Here is a 6802-nt window from a genome sequence, read left to right as displayed (position 1 = left end):
AGTATAAAAGTCTCTAATTTGAACTGTTAAATGCCTGGGAAGATTTTATGATTTCTTTTTATTATTATTCCCCCCTGACTAGACAATGTGTCACAACTCCCATTCTCCTTAAGGTTAAATTTCGAGGTCAATGTTTCTGTTCTGCATCTGGGGATTGCAATATTATTAGAAGTTATCATTCACTATTGCGAGACAACTCACACTTCGCTGTTTATGGTTAAGGTCATAATTAAAGGTCAAAGGTCATGAACTATCAAATCCAAATTTTAAAATCCTAGGTTTTTTATTGTGTCACATACAATTTTCATGGCTTCTCAGTAAAAGGTTAAAGATCACTAATGTTTTTATTTATTTTTGGTAACTTCAATTCCTATGAACGATTTTAAGATTTTTTTGAATTACTATTCCCCATGACCAGAGGATGTCTCATGTAACATTAGTATGCACTTATTGAAAGGACAAGGTAACAATAAAGGGTTTCGGCTTTTTAAACAAAAACTTATTAATAAATTGTTGTTCATTTCCATGTTCACTTGCATAGGGTGCCTTTCTCACCTCCTGAAAAAGACTTGTTTTCAAATTAATTTTGTAACAATTAAATTTAATTTTCACTAAAGTGGAATTTTGCCCATCAAAGTAAACTCCATGTTCAATCATTTTTGTAAAACATGCTTATAAGAGTAAAAACATAAGGCCAGCAAACATGTTTTTGTGAAAAAAAAAACTATTTTTTAAAAACACTATCGATGTAAATGCAAATTAAAAAAAAATCAAACAAATATTCGTATTTTTTTAAATGGTGTTAATACTTAATGTATATTGCCCCCAGTATAATTTGGACCAATACCAACGGCTCCCACTTCTCCTGCAAGTGCGATGCAACGCAACTGTGCTACAGAGGATTGTGAAAGCTTATTTTGGAAAGATTAATATATCATTTGGAAACATTGTACTTTTAAGGTCAACATAAACACTGGCTCCAGCTGAGTTTGAACTGCTTCCACCTGATCTCCACAACTCCTTCAAGCCATATGCACCATCACTTTGCTACTGAGGATTGTGAAAGCTGATTGTGGAAAGATAACAAACATTCTAGTTTTTAAGTCAATAAAAAACTCAGGCCCAAGCTGAGATTTAACCGCTATGTTTTATGTACTACAACTGTGCCATAGATTATTGTGAAAGATTACTGTAGAGAGATTCATTTAATTCTAATCAACACAGTTACTTTTTATAAACAATCACATGACCACATGTAAACATATGCTAGATTATGTGACATAGTAATGAAGATCAGACTGAACTGATCTGAATTAGACAAGTTACTTAATGTCACTTTGAGTTTAAAATGTATTAATACACATGGAGACATATGAAGTACGAGCCATAAGTGTTGTAATGTTTAATCTTGTTTTATACTGCAAATTAATAATTATCTATGTGTGATCCAGATGAAGTACTAAAAAGAGTCAAATGGCCTTTTATCGCTCACCTGCGACATATATACACCAACCTGTTATGTGTAGATTTTGTGACATTTGTGTAACAGCTGTAGTTTTTATCTAGGTTTTTTTTAACTCTTTATTGCTCAGACTTAATGTGGGTCTGAGACAGTTATAAGAACAACTTTAAATGCTTACTAAAAACATTAACAAATACATTATAGTCAAGTAAACCCTAAAATGGGATCAATTTTGAACAAACTTACTCAAGAACCACTATATGATGTCGCCTACCAAAGATTTAGTCTTTCTATATTATGTGACTCTGTGTCTGGTTAGCTGTGACCCCTGCCACATAATTTTAAAAACAATACTCTGCTACAAATCAAGTATCAAACCCCTGACCCTTGCGGCTTCACAGAAGATGATTTCTTATTTGTGTATCAATATTAATTATGCAAGTCTTTATAAAAAATGTGACTCGGCAAGTTTAAGTTTAATTTAGACATATTTATTTTAGCTTGATTCTATCGAAAGCCTAAGGCTTATAAAAACACTAGTCCGTTTCCTGGCCAGAACCAGTACTTGCTGTCTTTAAAGGAGATCTAAAGAACCCTCTTACAGTGGGTGTCAAATCCACTATCTACCGGTTGCTAGGCAGACACCATATCCACTACGCCACGGCGCCCAAGTTTTGACCACAGGGACATGATTTGCAAAAAGGACCAATTTAAGACATAAAATGCCAAATAACTAACGTCTGGGCACTGTGGTTTCAGATTAAACTTTCAATTAATACATAAAAGGAAATAAAATAGTAACCCCTATGGCGGGTCAATTTGACCCCAGGGACATCATTTGAACACACTGTAGTCCTGCGTAATGATCATCATCTATTTGCTTAGAAATGTTATATTCAACAACTGAATATCCATAACATTAGTTCACGTTAGCACAGTCTCTATTAGAGAATCATCTTTAAGTTACTTAAAGAATGCGTAGGAATCGTTATTCTTAAACAATTTACTGGCGTCTAAACCAAGACCGAAAGCAAATTCAACCAATGTTTTGTTGACAACAGCCCCGGCAACATCCGTCGGCCCGTTCTGGCCGTCTGTTCCAGCACTTAGGAGCTCCACGTGGAAACTCGAGAACTGTTTATGGGTCGATTGCGACGGAGAGCCTTCGATCATGTTCTTTAAGCGCACGGAGAAAGTAAGCGCCATTCCCTGGTTCCGACCTCATTTTCCCGACCCCTTGACCTTGGCCGTCGTTTCCCTGCCACAGATCACGCACAGTGACTATTCTGTGCATGCGACACTGCAGTGATCACCCTCTGTAGATCCGTTTCCTTGAGTCCGTCCCTGATGAGCTCCCCCCTTGACCCCCTTGGATAATTTCTGGGGACGCCCATGAGAATATGCATACAGAAAACTTTATTTTTCTACAAAAAACGTGATAACATGATGAACATGCTGGGTCTTTATGTCTTTGAACTATATATATTTGTAATATTTTTTTAACCTTTCAATGCTGCATTTTACTATTTGGATTACCATTTCATCAGTTGTTGAACATTTTAGATTTTTTTGATGTATACTACAGAACATATTTAATCAGTTATTGCCCATTTAATCAGTTATAGAACATATGAGATCTTTGTGTTGTAAAATGCAGTACATATTTAATCAGTTATTGAACATTTTAGATCTTTTTTACGTACTGTACATATTTTACCCGTTATTTACCTTTTCAGATCATCAACGACATAGCGCTGACTAACCAGGTGTCCATGATGAAGCGTACCACGGAGGTGTTTGTGTTCCGTGTGAAGGCCATGCTCACGGTGAACAAATGTCTTGAGGGCTTTTGGATGGGCAACTTGAAAAACAATGATTAACACGTGAGAATTGCATGTAGCTTGTCATCGTAAATGTGGTTCTAGCTTGGTTTGGATAGGACATTTAGTTGATCGTATATCATTTACAATGCTCAATAGATATAATAAAGTATTTAACATTAAAGATTCAAGGAATTATGAATACGATTTTGTTAACGGCCAGTTTCTGCCTATTTGAAAATTCATAATATTATGTTAATGTCCAGGATATATGGGATTGTCAAATAAACTACCATAACGTCACAATTTAATGTTAAAGCTCAAGTATAACAAATCAATGCTTTGTGGAATAGCAACATTTTTAAATCTCTACCTAAACATCTATCACAACATAATAAAAAAGGCAAATGCACAACTTCATATCATAAGGAACAATGAATGCAAGAGAGAATGTTATATTTAGAAAAACGAAGCAGTACTTTGTTGGACGAGTTTGTGTATATAGTTAGACGGACGTACAGACAACCATGGGGATTCCATAGCGCCACCTCTACTTATTTTTATACTAAATTTCAGGGAGAAGAGATCTTGTCTCAGTCAGTGGCTGCCAATGAAGCGAGTAGGGATAGTGAGGGGGAAACGTTGCCAGAGAAGGAAGAGGAGCTTAGTGATGTGGTAAGACTTAGTGGGGCGGGAGGGGACAGTGATGGGGAGACGCTGCCTTAGGAGGAGGAGGAGCTTAGTGATGTGGTTAGACTTAGTGAGGCGGGAGGGGATAGTGAGGGGGAGAGGCTGTCTGAGGAAGAGGAGGAGCTTAGTGATTTGGTAAGACTTAGTGAGGCGGGAGGGATAGTGAGGGGGAAACGCTGCCTGCGGAGATGGAGGATCTTAGTGATGTGGTAAGAGCCCCTTGTTCTCAATGTGGAAGTTAACAGTTTCCTGCTCAGATACACATTTTGACTTGTTTGTTGTCCCTTAGAAAAAAATGAAGACCTTTCTAACTAGATTCAAGTTGTAAAGGCTTCAATTCCAACCCTAATATACTGATAAGCAGCAAAGCAAACAGCATGAAACCAGAACAGCCTGCGAGTTACTCACAGGTTGTTTTGGTTTTATGCTGGTTGCAAATAGCCATTTTAACTTAGCTTTTGAGTGGGAAACGGTTAAACCAAGTATATCTTCAGTTGAAAGGAGGACCATTTATATTTAAAGAAGTCTATCCATAGAGGCTACTTGTTTGTTTTTCAGTGTTATAACAAAGTATACCTTTAATGGAAAGCGAGACAGCTAATATTGTCATGAGTGGATATTCACTCTTTCTAGTTACGCCATATGCCATAGGCGTCATTATACCTGACAAAAAGAACATTTTTAACAAATTGAAGGTATTGGGCATGTTTTGGTCATTTGATCATGAATTTGTATGTATATGCTTACGCATAAATCATACATAATGATGAATTTCACCCAAAGGATCTTAATGTATTTAAGAATGAGGGCAGTTTTTTTTTACCCTGTAACCTATTATTTCAAGGAACTGGACAATTAAAGCACTGCCAGTAACGAGACTGGAGACAATGATGTTACTGACCCCGGGCTCGCTGAGTCAGGCCTACTGAGCACACGAACAATGTTGTAAGTCTTACAAAGTGCATGATGAATCTTAATGCATGAAACCATACGTAGTTCATTGCTCCTTTGATTTTTTGAGTACACAAACAATGTAGCCATACCATTTGGCTTGTAATACGTATTAAACTTTATTAACATAAATACTGGTGACAATCAAAAGGACTCGTATGTTAGCTATGTTGAACACAGGGATGTTGTATTATCATAACTCCGCAGTAAATGGGCAAACCTGTTGCAGTATACTTTTCACTCGTTATCGCAGGCTGTTTTAAATGGACAATCATGTTAATTGAGGACTTTTAAAACAGGCATACTTGCATACTGAATTGATGCTTTAATAAACACATGAACAGTGTGACCAATCGAAAGAAATTTGTGTGAGCAGAGCCTCTGAACAAGAGGGGCATTACTCATGTTGAAATTGGAAAAAGAAGAGTCTGACACATGGTGCTTAATACATGTGAGTTAAGTTTTAGCCCTGATTTGCCTGTGCAGTCCACACAAGCAAATCAGGGACGACACTTTCCGTTTTTTATTGTAATTTTCATTTAAAGGAATACACTTCTTGGTGAAAATCCAGTTTAGGCGGAAAGTGTTGTCCCTGATTAATCTAGGACGACACTTTACGCACCAGCATTAAACCCCTTTTTCACAGAGCGAGGCTCAAATGCTTACAAATCTGAAAGACTTACTGAATGAAAGACAGCCATTATACACATTGAACTTAAGGCCTCTGAAGTTTCCACTTCCTTACTGAATACAGAAGTCCTTCTATGCATACTGATTGAAGTAAAAAGGCAAAAAGAACAAAGGAAAAATTTGTGCGAGCAGCCATTGCTTAAACAAATGTGCTGACGTTAATGTTCCGTGACTTTTGGTGGCTTAAGGTACTTTGTTATTGTATTTTAGATTTCTCTCTTGTGAACAAACGTTTGCATGTTATCTTAGCTCAAGTCTTGTAGATAAGTTTTCATTTAAAAAAGTAATACAAGACGCTTTAAAAGCGCAAACCCTTACAAAATCAACTCATTTTTGTTTATTCATCAATTTAACTTGATAACCATGATAATAAGTTTGGATAGATCTTACAATTTCTCTAAGCAGGAGGCATTTGATTATACCTGTAGAAGTTTATGTAAGATAACTGCTCAACCTTAATACAGTAGCCATACTTGCTGATTACAATGCCCCAGTTTTCGCTGATAATTGTTATGATTTTAGTATATGAAAAATAACCATAACCATAGATGATATTCTTTATTACGCTGTTGTTATTAATATTGTTTGTACATGTCACTCTGTTGATTTCTATTATTATCTTTCAATAACCTTGTTAACTATTGTCGTATGAATTCTGCATTGTTATGCATTTATCTCGCTTGTACAAAATAAAAGTGAGTTATGATTACAGTGTCAGATACTTTTTTACTTGTCACAATCGTCGATTGTACGGGTGTGTGTGCGTCCGTACTTCATTATCTCATTTTAAAATAATTCACCACAAACAAATATTCACTATTATGATATGGAATGTCACGAAGAAGACCTGCGTCCCTATCTCAATCAATACCAGGATTAAGAGGTCAAAGTTCAAATGTTGGCATTTATGGCTTGTCTGGACTGTAACATTCAATTGTCACAATTTGTTCAGTTTGTGGAGGTGAGATGCATAAATAGACACTCAAATGTCATTGTACCATTTAGCCGCAATAATTGACCTTTTTGTGTAATGCCAATGTCCTGTTGTATATGCTGCGACTGCTGCTGTGCTGGTGATGATGCTTGTGATAAATTCCGAAACATGCACACAAAAGCACAACGTTTTAATTAAATTTATCAATTCAAGTTTAATATGTCCATTACTTCAGATTATTATATCTTTTACGCC

At 36.2% G+C, this 6802-nt stretch overlaps 1 long non-coding RNA gene across 1 annotated transcript; it reads right to left on the bottom strand.

Moving 5' to 3' along the window:
• Positions 1–1937: 1937 nt before the first annotated feature.
• LOC127840144 (uncharacterized) lies at positions 1938–3323 on the bottom strand. The gene is made up of 2 exons (XR_008030441.1): positions 3191–3323; positions 1938–2842 (listed from the first exon to the last, which is right to left on the bottom strand). It is a non-coding gene; the product is annotated as an uncharacterized LOC127840144 (long non-coding RNA).
• Positions 3324–6802: the final 3479 nt, after the last annotated feature.

Source organism: Dreissena polymorpha, chromosome 7, assembly GCF_020536995.1.
Source record: "Dreissena polymorpha isolate Duluth1 chromosome 7, UMN_Dpol_1.0, whole genome shotgun sequence".
NCBI classification, from domain to species: Eukaryota; Metazoa; Mollusca; class Bivalvia; order Myida; family Dreissenidae; genus Dreissena; species Dreissena polymorpha.
Note: the sequence above shows the minus strand (reverse complement) of the source record. Positions and strands in the feature narration are given on the sequence as shown.